Source organism: Acomys minous (genome assembly GCF_964271855.1).
Source record: "Acomys minous genome assembly, chromosome: 4".
NCBI classification, from domain to species: Eukaryota; Metazoa; Chordata; class Mammalia; order Rodentia; family Muridae; genus Acomys; species Acomys minous.
The window spans coordinates 119,974-137,908 of NC_140486.1; the positions used below are offsets into that span (position 1 = coordinate 119,974).

Below are 17,935 nucleotides of genomic sequence, written 5' to 3' on the forward strand. Positions count from 1 at the left end.
AATGAAATAATCCTAGGTCAGAAGACAATGTGATTGCTATGATAGAATACCACATATTGGCAGATATGAACGAGGACCACCCAGTTCCTTGGAGATCACTAAGAGATCCTCTTTACGACTTGTGAAGGAGCAGAGAAAAAATAAACTGGATAGAAAAGGAGGAATACTCTGATCCTGACTATCCCAGGTACTATTGGGAGAAGAGTCTTGCCAGGAGGAACCAGGCCAAGGGAAAATGGTAGAAGTATAGGCATAGGATAGAAAAATTGAAAACAGAAAAGAGACTTTGTGGCTAGGGAGGAATAAAAAAATCCTAACTGACAAACTGTGACAAAAGTAAATTGATCTACATGAGAACGATGATTTAGAGTATTATTGTCTCTTCTTTCTTGATGATTGGCAGAGTGTTACATTGCTCTATATCAGTTTACTCATAACCCATTATACCTTCTGCTATGCTTTTCCACATGATATATAAAATCAAACACAAAACTTCAAAAATATTTCCTGCAATTGAAGGCTCAATATTATAGCACACTCATCCCAACGACTATGGAAGAATCAAACAGCCAATTAGTGATTATGGTACCATGGCACTTCCACCAACGGGATGCTGCTGCTATCATGGCACTTACACAATGAGGACCGTGATAATTTGAAAGAGAAATGTCCTCCATAAATTCAGACATTTGAACACTTGTTTCCCAGTTGGCAGTGTATTTGAGGAGGTTTAGGTGATACCACCTACCGGGAGGAAGTATACCACTGGACACAGGATTTAATGATTGATAATCTTATGTATAGGGGGTGTCTAGGTTCTGTCTATGCAAACTCTTTGGTTGGTGGTTCGGTCTCTGTGAGGCCCCATGGGCCCAGGTTAGATTACTCTGTAGGTGTTCTTGTGATGTCCTTAACCCCTCTGGCTCCCTCTATCCTTTCTTCCATTCTTCCACAGCACTACTTGAGCAGGCTGCATTCCTTGGCCTTGGGTCTCTGCATCTGTCTTCATCAGCTGACAGATGAAGCTTCTCAGAAGACTGATATGCTAGACTTCTGTCTGCAAACATAGTAGAGTATCATTAACAGTGACAGTGGTCTGCCCCCTACTGTGAGGTGGATCTCAAGCTGGACCAGTCACTGGTTTGCCATTCTTTCAATCTCTGTTCAATCTTCACCCCTAAGCTTCTTGTAGACAATACACATTTTGGCCAAAGGTTTTATGTGTGGGTTGGTGTTCCCTTCCTACCACTGGGAATCCTATCTGCTTACAGGAGTTGTTGACTTTATGCTTCTTAACACTCATTGCTTGGAGTCTCAGCTAGGGTCACTCTGTCCCAGAGATGCCCTCTCCCATTTCTGTTCTCTCTCCCAGTTCTCCTCACTTGCCCTCCTCTTCTATTCCCCCACTGATCCCCACTCCCATTATCCTCCCCCACCCCATCTCCCTTGGTCCCCTGCTCCCCCCACCCATCTACTGCAGATATTTGTTGTATTTCCTGTTCTACGTGAGATTCAAGCATCTTCCCTTGGGCTCTCCTTGGCTTCTTTAGGTCTGTGGATTGTAGTATGGTTATTCTGTACTCTATGGCTATAATCTGCTTATAAGTGAGTACATACCAAGTGTCCCTTTCTGGGTCTGGGTTACCCCCTCTACATATGTAGCAAATGTGCAGCTTGGCCATCATGTGGGTCCACTAACAATAGGAGTAGGGGCTGTCTCTGAGTCTGTGACCTACTGCTGGGTTACTTTCCTCTAGCTGGGCTGCCTTGTCATTCCGTGGTGGAAGAGGATGTGTTTAGTCCTGCAGTGACTTGAGATACAAGGGTGGATTCATACCAGTTGGGGGCCTTTCCTTCTCTGGGAGAAAAGAGGGAATGGGAGTGGGGGGGCGACTAGGAGGAGGGGAAAGAAAGTACTGGCATCTGGATTAAAGTGATTAAATAAATAAATGGGGGAATAACCTTTCTATCAAATTCGCCTGCAGCATAATCTGATGAATAAATGTTTCTTAAATAGCAAAATTGTAAGTGCAAAAAACCAAAAATGTATGTCCCAGTAAACGCTTAAGAAAAAAAATAATCTTAACCGACTTCCTGTTCTCTCTCTCTCTGCTTCCTACTAGTGTTTGAACATGTGACTCTCCACTTCCTGACCATGCAACTACATCTGTGTGTGCTTGCTGATAAACCTCACATCTAGGATGCACACTGTTCTTCTGAAACTATAAGCACAAACAAAATCTTCTATATGTTGTCTTGTTCTTTTACCACAACAGAACAACTAACACAGAGATGCTATTATCATCATGGGACTTACCATAGAGATGGTAATAAGTTTCCTCCAACCCAATGTGTTCTAAGTAATTGAAATTATATAGAATTATAGCTATTCTATTTGTCACTACATTTTCTACTTCTTTAAGAGATGTTTTTTGCTTTATTGTTTTATAATAAAATCAAGCAGTAATACAAATAAGATAGTATAAAATGCTAGAGCAAAGAGTTAAGGGCTAATTATGTAGGCTCCCTGATGGCCAGGTTCATATTAACCAAAAAATTATAAAGGGATGTAATGTTGGATCATTATCTGGTTATATTTTAAATTTAATTTTTTGTTTAGTTAATTTATTCAGATTACAACTCAATTGTTATCCCATCACTTGTATCCTCCTGTTCCTCCTTCCCTCCCTCTTTCACCCTATTCCCATCCCCTAAGTCTATAGCCGAGGGGGGATCTCCTCCCTCACTATATGGCCTTAGGCTATGAACTCTCATCTTGGCAGACTGCTTATTGTTTCTTTGAGTGTCACCAGGCCTCCCCACCAAGGGGAGGTGGTCAAATATGGGGCACCAGAGTTCATGTCAAAGTCAGTTCCCGCTCTCCACATAACTGTAGAATGTCCTGTCCATTGGCTAGATCTGAGTAGGGGTTCAATGTTTACTTGCAATAGTTTGAGCTGACCCCCCCCCCCCGGGCCCTGATTCACCCATCAATATGTTCTTGTAGGTTTCTAGGACCCTCTGGATCCTTCTATTTCCCCATCTCCTATATTTCTCTTACTTAGAGTCACAGGGAATTTTGGGCTAGTGCCCAATTATAAGTGATATACCATACCATATCATATGGTATATAAGTATATACCATATGAGTCTTTCTGCTTCTGGGTTAACTCAGTATGATCATTTCTAGTTATCTGTTTATTTTTTCTTCTTAATACAAAAATAAAATAGTTCTTACTTCAATCCAACACATAATTTAATAAATGATATTATGTTTAAGTAACATTTTACTGTGGTGAGATGACATTAATTATACAATATTTAGTCCTCTGGAGGTAGCATCTGGAAAATTGAGTGCTTGTGCTCCTTTATTTTATTAACTCAAGTGCCATATACTATGGGAAAGAGAAATATCCACAAAACTGCTTCTGTTGCAGAAGATTTATTAAATTTTCTGTGAGCAGAAGTTAGCTTTTAAGAACATATATTCTTATGCCAGTTTAAGGATAATTACATTTTCCTCTCATTTTTAAAATTCTATTAAGTATTATTCACATTTAATACACACACACGAGACAGACAGACAGACAGACAGACAGACAGACACACACACACACACACACACACACACACACACACACACACAGAGAACCTTATGGACACTTATTACTTGATGTGGGATTTTCAGCAGGCCAATTTTCTTCTTCACTCTGGGCAAATTAAAATATTCAGTAAAGAGTAGTAGACCATGACCAAAATATTATCTCTAGTGCTTATCAATTCTTTTGGGGAGGTTACTTTAATACAGGCTGTCAACTGAACTCTCAAATAAAGTAGTCTTACTGATAAGAAGAAATCAGAGGATATTCTACCACCAGGGTGGGACTTTTTTATTATTGATTTATTCAGATTACATCTCAATTGTTATCCCCTTACTTGTCTCCTCTTGTTCCTCTCTTCTTCCGATTTTCACCCTATTCTCCTCCCCTAGGTCTGTGACAGAAGTGGCCCTCCTCCCCCACAGGGTGGGACTTTTAATTTCTTTCTATGTCTTAGTCACTGGCAAAATGCCAGAAACTGTGAATTACAGCATCCTTTACTTAACAGCTAATACACACTTAGAAGTGAGTACATATAATTTTTGTCTTTCTGAGTCTAGGACTGTATCCTGGATAATGGATATACCTGGGGAGGTGTTTCCTGGAGGTGAGTGTGGATGGGAACCTTGGCTATCAGGTAGGGGACAGGGACAAAGGGACAAAGGGAAAGAATATGGGGAAAGACAACTGGAATTGGGGAGAATTTATGGGGCTATGTGGAAACCTAATGCAGTGGAAACTTCCTGTAACCTATGAGGGTGACTCTGTAAAGGACTCCTTGTAATAGAGGAGATGGAGTCTGAACCGGTTATCTTTTGTAACCAGGCAAGGATTCCAGTGGTGTGACTGGGACACCAACCCAGCCACAAAACATTCAGTCTACAACTTGTCCTGACTGAAATTGTGCTGTGACTCAGAACTTGTGAGAGTGGCCAACCAATGACTGGTCTAACTTGAGGCCAACACCATGAGAGGGAACCCCATGCCCAACACTGCCTGGATGGCTAGGAACCAGAAGCTGAATGGCCCAGAGACCTACGGTAGAACCAGATATGACTGGCAAAAAAGTGAAAGGAATGAGTCCTAATGATATTCTGCTATACTCATAAATCCATGCTTAGCTCAGTAATCATCAGAGAGGCTTCCTCCAGCAGCTGATGGGAAGAGGTTCAAAGACCCACAGCCAAACATTAGGCTGAGCTCTAGGAACCCCACAGAAGTGGTTGGGGAAGAAATGTAGGAACCAGAAGAGCCAAATATACCAGTAGAGCACAGCCCACAGAATTAACTAAGCAGGGCTCATAGGGGCTCTCAGAAACTTAAAGGTCAAACATGGCCTCTGGTCTGAACTAGGTCCTCTACATGTTTGTTTAGCTTGAAGTTTTTGTGTCACTCATAACAGTGGGAGTGATGGTTCTTTGACTGTGTGTTTGTTCTTAGGACACTTTTCTCCTACTGCATTGCCTTATCCAGTATTGATATAAGGGTTTATGCCTAGTCTCGTGGTGTGTTCAGCTGATGATTTGCTTTTTGTAAAGGGAAAAGGAGAAGCAGTAGATCTTGGGGTGGCAGGTGCTGTAAGAAGTGGAGGGAGAGGAGGCTGATATTGAGATATATTTTATGAGAGAAGAATAAAATAAACAAGAATGCATCAAGTATTATAAGCTATTCAACAACATCAACAACAACAACAATAATAATTATGGTGATGATGATGATAATAATCAGGAAGACAGAGGAGAGTGTGTGTACTTAATCTTTTATGTTTAGTGGCCACTGAATAATGAAGCCAAAACAAGACTTGTTTTATAGTAAAGAGCTCCCATCAGGACCATGGACAAACCTTTCATCAGAGTACTAGTGTCTGTGACACTGAAGGAGAAGACATGTCTTCTTCTTCAGGATAGGTAGCTCAGGCCATTTAGAAGAAGAAAGAGGCTACTTTTCTAGAGAGATGTGGCTGGATTACCTGAGGTGATTCTGAAATTGAATGGCTCTGTTTCTATGGAGTCCAAGCTTAATCAGAAAGATCAGGAAATATGGATGGGACAGGGGCATTTTAGGCAAGTCACTATTCTCAAATAATTGCCATATAGGTTTAAACATCTAGCATTGATACATTCCCTCACAGTTATGATGATAAATTCCTACCCTTTGAAGTCTTCTGCCCAGATGCATCAGCATGTAATGTGTCTAAAAAACTTACAATAGGCACTTACTTTGTCCTAATGTTTTGCAGAGGTAATGTATGTTGTCTTATTTAATATTCCAATTTATACAAACATTTATTTTTCCCTAGCACTAATGGAAACACTGTTGTTAACATATGCTAGTTAGCATGCATAAGATTACATAAATATTAATTATCAGACTCCAGAAAATATGTTCCCTATAAAAATCCTCTATGGAATCTTGGACAGTGAGCAGGTTTACCCTACAACCTTTGTTTTCTGTTCACAATTCAGTCTTATTAAATACTTCTAATTTTTAAAATACATCTTTATTTCCAGTTAGTATCTAAAAAGTATATCTTGAAAGGAAAATATCTGCTATTTATTTATTTTATACTGTGTTATATTGTGCAGAAAAGTCTATGTCAAATGTTCCATATTCTCTCTTACCTGTGGTTCTTAGCTCAAGATCTTCAAATATGAATATATAACCTTAAGATACCAAAGAAACTAGGGAAATATAAAGAAACCACAATGGGGGATAGCTAGAGGGCAAACGAGAAGGATACAGGTGATATGGAGTAGAAATAAAAAAAATAGGTGCGAAAGGCTGTTTAATTGGGGGAGGAGAGAGAAAAGTCAATATATTAGGAGACTAGAGGAGGAACAAGTAACACTAAAGATGTTTGTCTTGTTTAGGATTTCTATTGTTGCCTCAAAACACCATGACCTAGAAGCAAGTAGGGGAGGAAAGGGTTTATTTGCTTTAGGCTTCCACATTACTGTTTACCATTGAAGGAAGTCAGGACAGGAACTCTAACAAGGCCAGGATCCTGGAGGCAGGAACTGATGCAGAGTCCATGGAGGGGTACTGACTACTGATTTGCTTTTCATGGCTTGCTCACTCTGTTTTCTTTCATTTCTTAAGATGTATTTATTTATTTTATGTATATGAGTGCTCTGTTTTCATGGGCACCAGAAAAGAGAACCAAATTCCATTACAGATGTAAGCCACCATGTGGTTGCCAGGAACCAAACCCAGGACCTCTGGAAGAGCAGCCCGTGATCTCAATCACTGAGCCATGTCTTCAGCCCCATTCTTTTTCCTTATAGAAACCAGGACCACCAGCCCAGGGAGTAAAAAAACTCCACCAATCTAATATTAGGCATGAGATAACTAATCTTTTCAAGTTTTTACTGGTTGACTCTTCAGAGGTTGAAGGTAAATCCCTGTGCTCGAAGGCAACAGACACCTCAGATGTAGGACACAGGTGTTTCAGATGATTCACATTCAATCTGATCTGAAAAACCTCCTACCTCAGGACTAGTTTCATAGGACCAGAAGGAGGTATGAAAACAGTCAAGGGAGGGAGTAATGGATTTAGTCCTACTTTACTGTAAGCTGAGAAAGTCTCGAGTGAGTGTGCAAAGATTAAATACAGTCCTAAGAGAATGTGTGCTGTTGACTTGGGCATGGCCATGTCAAAAACCAATGCCTCAAACCCATGGAAATTTGGTAAAGCTTTCTCTTGAAGTGCGCTTCAGAAGATGCAAACCCTTCCTCTTGTCTGAATGTGCATATTTACAAGCAATTAGAAGTGTTTGTGAATTATTGACCAATATGTGCAAAGACTTGCAACTGCAGCTTCCTGCTCCTCTACAGAGACCTCATACATACACTAGTTAAAACTTCCCCTGTGCATACATAATGCAATTGCTGAGGTTATAGGTAGTTAAGTGGCTGATGTCCTTCATCAGAGCAAGCACAACCCACCTGACTCCAGGTTTTCTCTAGTGTAACTCAGGGTTACACTAACAGTTCCTTATTCCTTTTGCCACCCCAGTTAGGTTTCCAGGGTCAAGCTTTGCACTACTCACCTGTAACCACTATGACCCTGAAGGTCAATAGTAGTACTAGTATCTTTGGTGGTAACTAACCACTGTCCAGTTGGACTTAAGAGCAGCTAAACAGGAGGGAAAACACACCTGGTGCTTGAAACCCAGCCAACTACCCAGGGCTATTATGATCATAGTGACAGGGTTTTTAGCAAAAGGGCATATTAGCAATCTGGAGAAGAGGAATATCATAAACTCAAAACACACAACAAATCTCACACAAGAGATTTATAGGGGGAGAAACAAAGAACGGCAGCTGCCTCTGAAAGGGAACAGAGGCAGCAGAGGGCTGGGTAAAGAGAACAGGCTTTATAGGGTTTTTGGAGTATGTGCAGTGAGCTAGAGGAAAAGCGCTGGAGTATTGTTTGGCTGTTAACCTTGAGTCGGGAGGGAGGAAAATTTCAAGTCCCAGGTTCCAGGCCAGGCCAGATGCAGAGTAATTTCTACTGGCCTGTGTTACCCTACATGTAGATCTTAGACGATAAGATCTTACTGCTACTTCACTAGACCAGTGTAATTCGCAACTGCATTCTAAAACTTTTTTTTAGTACCCCAACTTAATCCAAGCACTCACTCCTCATCAAGGAAGTTTCTTTTTGTAACAGATGGAGACCATTTGTTGTTTTATATGTTCCTCTGAATTGCTACATTCCCTTCAAACTGAAATTTTTTTCTCCAGGAAAGGAAACTTAGGAGTCTCTGTGGTAAACAGGAGGTAAACAAAGAGCCACAAGTCCAGGAGAACAAAATCTAGAAAGATTCTTGCAAGTCCTACCAACAGAATATGTGTATCTACACACACACTCCCCAAACAAGTGTAGTGTAGTGTGTGTGTGTGTGTGTGTGTGTGTGTGTGTGTGTGTGTGTGTGTATAAAAGGATGTTGATTCTGATGAGACAAATTACAAGAAAGAAAGATGTTTGGACTAGTTGACTGAAAGTGGCACAGCGCTCCAAAGTTGCAGTTTTCTTTTTCTTTTTTTTTTAAGGTTTATTTATTTTATTTATTGCATATGAGTGCTTTATCTGCAGAAGAAGGTATCAGATTATATTATAGGTGGTTGTAAGCCACCATGTGGTTGCTGGGCCTCTGGAAGAGCAGGTGGTGCTCTTAACCACTGAGCCATCTCTCCAGCCCAAGTTGCAGTTTTCATGAGTTATCACCCATAAGTGGCTCAGCTTCCTGATAATAGGGCTGCTTCTTACTTATCCTTATTCCTTGTAAATTACTCCTTATCAATACTTGTATTAGTAACTGTGAAACAAAAACTACGAACAAAACCTTAATGTTTCATCAAATTGGACTTCAGTAAAATTGTTACTTGGGTCTGTCCTGGGCTCCCTTACTGGAGGGATTTAAGGTGTGTATGTTTTACCTGCAGGAAAAGTCTGTCATAAAACACCATTGCAGAAAACTATAGCTTGCCAAAATGCAGGGATCCAAAGACAATGTAATATGTAGCATCACATATACAGCACAACCTCTTTACCTCAGAGTGATTGTAAGAGCCAGAGGACTAAGAAATCTGCTGTGATATATTGTCTCTTAGAAATGACAGGGTGATCCCATGATACCTCAGTAATTGGTTGCATAAATAAGACCTGAAGGATAACATGTTCAATAGACACGCTGACTTGGAAGGGAAAATTTTACAGAGCTTTACCCCTAGACAAAGAACTATAGGCAGCTAAAGAGGAGAGGAGAATTCGTCTTTCCCTGGGATCAGCTCATTAATTAGTTATCCAACACCCAGTAGTCAACCCTGAAAACACACACACACACACACACACACACACACACACACACACACACACACACACACACCTATTCCCACACCTGGAGACAGCAGCCTTTACTTATGTATTTGTGTGTGTGTGTGTGTGTGTGTGTGTGTGTGTGTGTGTGTGTGTGTAACAATAATAATCAAAGAAAAAGTGGACATGAATCTGAAATGGAGAGATATGGGAAAAATTCAAAGAAAGGAACATAGAAAAGTTTGGAGGAAGGAAAGGCAATGGTGTAAATAATGTCATTATAGTTTAGGGAAGAAAAGTCCCTTGAAATAAGCTGGGCTTTGTTTTTGTCTTTACGCATTCAAGTATTTCTGAATAACTTGTCCTCCTTGGTTTCGTCTCATTCTGAAGTTTCACTATATTTTTCACCCTAGAAGTCTTATATAAGTGTTTTTTTCCTGCATAATCCCCAGATAGTAAAGACCAAGGTATGGACATGGCATTTGGATGAGTATATACAGTTTTTATTCAGTAAGAGAAGTGGATCTATTTACTTAGCTAATAAAATAAGAGATAAAAGCTGGCAGCATTTACATTTATGTATTCTAATTAACATTCTATCCAATATATCCTCTAAACTTAATCATCATCAAGTGTATCTATACACTAGACAACTGTTTCTTAAAATGAACTTGTTTCTCTCATTTAACGCATTTTTAAAAAGTACAATCATTCTTCCACTGAATTTAAATTAATTTGTGATAATAACTCTAGTACACTACATGTATATATAACTTTCAGTACTGAACAAGACATCTTTAGTTTCAATACTTTAAGATACTATACAAATCAGTTAATAGTTAATATTGACATCCTGTAACAACATGTATTCTCCTGGTTATTCAAGAATATCTCCATGTGAAGAAATTCAAAATTAAATTGTGTCCTTGCTTTACATGGATAAAATGGACTATTCACTTCACAAATATTGCTAAATGTCCACTACCTTTGTGTTCCCACATTTTATTTTGAGACTTCAGAATCATTAATGTAGAAACACAAGAGCTTTATAGTAAGCAATAACTCAAAGGAAGGACTGAGGGTTCTAGTGTTAGGGTCTAGGTGAGCTGCTAAAAAAAGACCCCAGAGTCAGGCAGTACTCAAAAATAAAGAGCATTTATTTTGCAGAGATTTCCAGCATGCAGGAGTCACCACCTTCACAAAATGGTGACCCCAAAGTGAGCACCCAGGCTTAATTTATAGACAGTCAGAGAGTCTCGTGATGACTTTTAAATTGATTTATTAGAAGTAAGTCAGCGTATACGAGGTGATTCAGGAATGGCTGCTTTTTGGGGACTCTTCCTCGTTACTGGGGATTTTGTTGTCACTGAGGTTTAGCTTCTACTCAGGAGATGACCTTTAATTTGATTGGTTAGAGACAGCTGTGTTCTTTCCTGGGAATATCAAGGCCATAAAGTAATATAAACATAGTTTCTGGTCAATCTGACCTGTAAGCTGATTGGCTGCCCACAAGCTGTGGCTTTTCCAGAGACTGTTTTCCTGAATTCTGAGAAACAGAAACTCAGTCCTAGTTAGGCAAAGTGAAGAACTAAAGCCTGTCATGGAGTCAGGCTAGATTATAAAAATTTTTCCTCCTCACGAGGAAAAGCTAAGTAAAAAAAATAGAACATATATATTTATACATTAGTAATCTGGAAAGTGTAGGTTTGGGGAAAGCTGAAAGAAAGGGGAAGTAAATTTAGCCTAGTCAACCATTAGATATGATGGTTTTAATGAGGAGCTAACAATTTATAGAGAGAAGTACAAATAAAATGCTTTCCCCCATAGACATATGAACCATTAGAAGTTTGGGAAGATGAACCAAGTATTTTGAAAAAAAAAATTCTAAGTTTATATAACATGTCTAAATAGAAGAATACAGAATGAGTCTCTGCAGGTGTTATAGAATAACACAAAAGAAATGAGAGGTATAACATAAATATTCTGTATTTCTAAGAACCTTCTCAGAGGCATCTTACAGATATTGAGGAATAACTTTGTGGAAAAAAAGTTAGGATAAAATTGGTGTCTGAGAAATCTTCTGCTCAGTGCTACATCCTTTCAGTTCACCAGCACAGCTGACACGTGAGCCTTCTACAGCAAGCAGTGTAGATAAGTCCTAGCTCAGACTGCCACAATTCATTTTTCCTAACTTCATACTAAATTCCGATCTCTAACATGGTAAACATAGTCAGAGGGGTTGTGCCTCCTTCACCTACTGTGTGCAGTGTGGGGAGCTGAAATGGAACCTCTGATCTGGATCGGATCTTGTTATAAAGCTATAGGTTTGGTTCTTCCCTCTCATGGTCAGCCCTGGCAGAATTCCAATGACAAGCATCTATCTCCAAGTTTCGACTCTAACTCCTGGGTCTCTTCTGTCTTTTCACATTGTTCTTCCTCACTTCTTCTGTATCACAGCACTAGTTTGCCCCTCCTTCATCCTACCAACTTTTCCAAAAATACTAGCAGGTGAACTTTGTGAAGTTGTCTTTAATCTAGCATTGAATATATACTACTGTAACTCTGAATTTACAGTTTTCTTATTTTTCTTAATGTACTTTTATTTATCAATGTCTCCTATCAAAACTGTGGAGAGCTTTAAAAACCAAGTTGTGCTATCTATTTTGCTATTCTCAAGGACAAGTAGAATTCCTGCCATAAATTTATTTTCATACAAAATTACATATTTTTGTACAAAATTTTATTAATTGATAGTAAATGTAAGTGAATAATCTTTCAAGTTTTTCTTTAGTAATGTCAAAATTTTCTCAGAAGTCTATACATTGTATACAACTATTTGACATGGCAATGATTTCTTTAACTTAATAAAGATGTGTTATAAGGCAATATTATCATTCATTTAATAATTTTAGTATTTTTATATTTCTTAAGATCACAAACTCTCCAGGAACCGAACAATAAATACAAACCCAAGTCTTGAATGCCTTTGTTGCACTGCCAGATATCTGTGCCTTCACTGGATTGATATAATTCCAATTCTACTACTATCAAAATGTAGAAGTGATTCCTGGAATTCTCCTGAGTCTAATATTTTGTCTGAAATTGAAACAGAATAGTATGCAAGCACATTATTTAAGATGTATGATATGAGTTCAGGCACAATTTTCTGATTTGTAGCGGAATACTCTAGGACAACGATTATCCTGGCAAAATGTCTCAACGTGACATAAGAAAAAGAAAATCTACTTATTAATTTGTCCTTTTTTGTGTCTCATTTTATCATGTTAGTACAATGTAGACAATAATTTTGTTTTTAACCTTTACTATAAGTAAATATTGACTGTTCTGACAATTTATACTCATAGAATAGTCATATTAAATAGCATTTCTAAGACATTTTCATGATTAGAACAAACAATATTGATTAATTTTTAAAAAGTGCTTTTTAAAGATCTATTTTACTGTGTGTGGTGTGTGATGTGGTGTGTGTGTGTGTGTGTGTGTGTGTGTGTGTGTGTGTGTGTGTGTGTGTGTTTATGCATATGAGTGAAAGTACCTTCAAAGACCAGAGGAGGGGGTCTAATCACAGGAATTGGAGTTACAGACAATATTGAGTTCACCTGACATGGGTACTGGGAAATAAACTCAGGTCCTCTGCAAGAGGAAAATGTACTCCTCACCATTAGCCCATCTTACCAGCCATTGTTGCAACTCTTTGATGACTTTATGCACTTTGCTTACTCTGTATGATAGAGATTGAAAGACAAACACAGGACACCTTGGAGATATGCGAACAATTTTAGTTGGCATGCTATGAAAATGAAAAGATTCTTGCTATTATGAGCAGTATAATTTTGCCTCACCAAATGACACTACTTAAATGTAGCATGAGAGATAGAATATGAAGTGGAGCTCATATGAGTTATAGCTGAATTTCTAATGAAGCTGCGGGGAGCCATTAAGCATGCTCATACTCTGTTTGCAGTGCCTCTTTATAGACAACTCTGTGGGGGAAAGTTGATAGTTTTATCTACTTTATAATTGTAGGGTGTTTAGTAGAATTTCCAAGTTAAAACAATTCCTTTCTTTTATAGTCATAAGAGATTATTACTTAGAGAAATTCGCAAAGCTTCATGGATTTCTCCCAAGAACAAGAACTCCCTCTTTATAATCCTATGAATGATGCTGTTTGTGATGAAAACACTTTACTCATTTTGAAAATCTCGTGATTGCCTGGATTTTAAATAAAGATACATATTCAATCACTGTTTACAGCCACGTCAATGAATTACTGATGCACATCAATCATTAGTTTGTCATTTTTCTAATATGTTATTCTTAGTTTGTCATAAAAAGTATTGACAAAACTGTAAGCTTTTTGAAATAACTCTTTTACCTTGAAGCATACTGTATGCATATGAAATTTTCATAAATGATAAGCTATATATTTTTCATGGAAGAAACAGCATAGAGTTGATTTCAAATAAGCCAGATGTGTTTCTGGCTTATTTTATGTTTCTTCATGAATATCCAAATGGGGAAAAATCTCATTAGCTACAACTCTTCCCAAAAGAGCTGTTTTTGCTACATTTTCCCTATCTTAATTTTCTTGTTTTAATTATGAAGTTCTGTAAAAGTAATGGCATATTTGGATTAAAGTGGCAGCCGACTACAGGGCACATTTCACCACTTCTTTCTGGCATTTTTTCACTTATTTTCTCTTTCCCCATCATATTCTCATCCACCTTTATGTAGCATGATGAGCAAATTCAGTTCTTTCTCTTTGTCATTTTTACGTACACCTTTTATATATGGATATGTCTATAAATAGTACTCATATAAAGATTATGTCATCACCTGAAATTTTCCATATAAAACATTTTATTCACTTAATTTGGATGTCTCCTTTTTAAACGTAGTAAATATTTTATTTTATTTATTTATTTATTTATTTATTTATTTTGGTTTTTCAAGACAGGGTTTCTCTATGTTGCCTTGGCTGTTCTGGCCTCCCTTTGTAGACCAGGCTGGACTCGAACTCACAGCAATCCGCCTGCCTCTGCCTCCTGAGTGCTGGAATTAAAGGTGTGCGCCAGTAAATAGTTTATTTATCAAAGAAAGTCTAGATGATTTTTACACATTGCTTCTTAATAATAATTCTAATTAGGGATCTTTGTGCAGTTCAAAAACACATGGAATTCCTTAGACAGATGTCATCACTCTCTGTTTCTAAATACAATGACCAACAACAATGTATATTGACAATTCAGTCTTTATGTTCCATTAAAAATAAATACATTAAAAAGATTTAATTCTTATTATTAAGAGATAGTGACATTTTTCCAATCTAATTGGAAAGTACTGTACTCTAGTTATTTCTTCAGTAAATTGCCCTTTTTTGCATCCTAAACAAATAAGAGGCAGTGAGGTCTTCTGCACAGTATTTGACCCAGCCTGCAATCTGGCTAATAATAATTTCATTGTCATTATAGTATCAGTGCTCCTAATACTGGTCTGTAACATGCAGTGCTTAGAGGATCTACTTCACTGGCACAGTTCATCTGTGAGAAAAGAAAACATGGAAAAGGAAAATTCCATTTCTAACATGAATACTATTATATATATATTTTTAAGAAGCAACCATCTGGGTCTTTCTCTGGATGTGTGAAGAAGTTTAAATTGTAAGAGACCCATTGTTGTTATAGAGAAAAATAAAGTCCTAGTCCTTCCATTTTACCAATAAAGACACTGGGGCCGGATGCTGTGGTGAAAGCCTGCCAGTTCAGAGAGGCAAAGAAAGCATCCAGTTGATTGTACTACTCAAGCTCATGTCCCAGATGGAAAAAGCCAAGCCAAAAGCCAGAAGTCAAAAACCCCTTGTTCTTTTCCATGCTGCCTTAAATGCTCTTCAATGCAAAGTCCTTCTTTCCTGCTTAATGTCTCTCAGCTGGTTTTGCCTCTTAACCTAGGGTTGACTTTATTTAGTTCTTGGATTAAAGGCCTGTGCTAGGGCAGAACTAAACCCACAAGTACTTGTTTACAGTAAACAGAAATCTCTTGGGTAAAAGGTCTGTGTCAGGGCTCAGCCACTCCACAACTAGAAACGGGTCTTTACAGTTCACAATCTTGGGTTCAAATGGGATGAAATATTCTGCAACAACCCATGGAAGTTATATTTAATATTTAGGAAAAGTAGTGTTGGAAGCTAAAATATTTTAAAATATAAAACTTAAGTAAATGATTATACAATTAAATATTTATGAGTTGTTAAAATGTATCTTTATATCTTTGGTCATCATATGAGTTACCTAATCAACCACGTATGGAAACTATTTTAAAATAATTAAATGTTATCAACATATACAGGGAACATTTTCTTGACATTATTTTCTAAACAATATAGCAATTCTTATACAGCATTCACATTGCACTAGGTGTTGCTAGCAATTTAGAAATGATTTTAAGTATGTGTAAGGATATGTGTAGGCTACAAGAGAATTTAAATATACAATACACTGTAAGAGAATGAGTCTTTTCTATTTTGATATCTATGGGTGGTCCTGAAAAAAATTCTCACAGATATCATAGGACAGCTTGATACTAAAACTATGATCAGTTTAAACATTTTCTTCTCTTTCTTGGTGTTCTGAGAAAGAGTGCTCGAATGCCTTCCTATCAGTATTTATTTGCTTATTTCACTGATAATATAGATGTGAGTTAACTATACGTACGAATGAGGCAAGGCTACAGTGACCAACTCTTTGGTCCAATAGTGTAGATATTGTAGTGAAGGTATTACTAAAATGTGACTAACTTGTAAATCAGTAAATACATTCAAAGGCAACAAATTACCCTAGAAAACATTTGTAGACCTGACCTATTCAGGGAAAGGACTTAAAAGAAAAAAGTCCTGAAGTTTCCTAAGCAATAACTAGTTCTGTTTCTAGAATATAATTATGGAAACAGTGCCTGGTTTCAGTTTCGACAGCAGTGTCAAGTTCTAAGTAATTAGTTATATTTAGAGTATGCTAATCACAGAAAATAACTTTAGCAACAGTATTCTAAGTTACAAAGATGCACTTGTCCCTTGACTTCATAAACACAAAATATTAAAATGACTAAAATTGGATATTAATAATTGATTGCTCTGTAGATTACAATATAGATGCTTAGATTTTCACATTCTTTTTGGGGTTACTATCACATCATTGCTATGGAAGGCTGAAGGTTTGAAGCCTTAAACTTCATTCTTTCCACATGTTTTGTGTTGTAGTCACTTGTAACATAGCTGCATGTGATATCAGCATTATGCTACATCATGGTTTTCTTTAAAATTTACACATGATTAATTGCCTATAAAACAGCTACAATTATGTATCTAAATTTTGACCCAGATGTTCCAAAGTGTGGGGAACAAAAGTTATTTTGATGAGTGTGTTCTTCTCTAGTTCTGGTAAATAACTTGTGTCATTTTTTTTGTTTCACAAAATTTGGGGAAAATTTAGCCTACATGTTGTCAAATATTTTCTTATTTATTTATTTCATAGGGTTCGAGTTTTTTGCTGGGGTCATTTCTTAGCATGTCTATCTTAATATATTCCTGTGTAAACACAGTCTAAGGTCACAATGAAAAGGTAAGAGACATATTTTGAAGCATTAGTCTAGGAGTTTTTACCTGAAGTTGCCCACCTCTGTTAGTGGCTAGCACATATGTTACTATGTTTCATATACATAATATTCATTTTGAATTATATAATGAGCATTGCTATTGACATATTTTGAAGATTGAAACAAATTTATTGTCAAGTAAATGCTTACATTTTTTAAAATTTAAATTTTGCAAAAGTGGACAGGAAAAAGTCCACAAAACTTTAATCCTACATAAAGTATTACAGGCAGCTTCAGAAAGTTGAGAGGGAAATGCACACCAACTGATTATCTAATACTTATTGGTCAGCCCTGTAAACATATACAGGTTTAACATAATCCCCACTAAAATCCCAATACAATTTTACTCAGAAATTGAAAAGACAATTTTTACTTTCATATGGAAACACAATAATAAACTCAAGATAGGTAAACTAATCATGAATAATAAAAGAAAAGCTAGAGGCATCACAATTATAAGTTGAACTATAGAGCTATAGCAACACAAACAGCACAGAATTGACATAAAAGCAGGTATGTTCATCAGTGAGAGCAAACTAAAGATTCAGACAGAAGTTCATACACTTATGGACTCCTGATTTTTTTTTTTTACAAAAATACACAGTGTAAATAAGATAGCATCTTCAATAACTGGTCAAACTGGATGGCTAGAAATAGAAGAACAGGAATAGAACCATACTTATCACTCTGTACAAAACTTAACTCTAAATGAAGCAAAGGCCTTAACATAAAATATATATACACTGAATCTGATAGAAGCAAAAGTGAACACCTTGGTGCAGGAAAAGACTTTCTGAACATTAATGGAAAAATTCTCTCATGCACACACATGAGAGACAAAATTGGG

At 37.3% G+C, this 17,935-nt stretch overlaps 1 long non-coding RNA gene across 2 annotated transcripts in view; it reads left to right on the forward strand.

The window, feature by feature from the left end:
- The window catches only part of LOC311596169, a 156,825-nt gene that overhangs the window by 59,501 nt on the left and 79,389 nt on the right, over positions 1-17,935 (forward strand). The window contains exon 1 of one of the 2 annotated variants that reach the window (XR_014778744.1): positions 17,008-17,054. The exons of the other annotated variant lie outside the window; for it this stretch is intronic. This is a non-coding gene — a long non-coding RNA (uncharacterized lncRNA). Of the gene's footprint in view, positions 1-17,007; positions 17,055-17,935 lie in introns of those variants that run through there. 2 annotated transcript variants of the gene reach the window in all.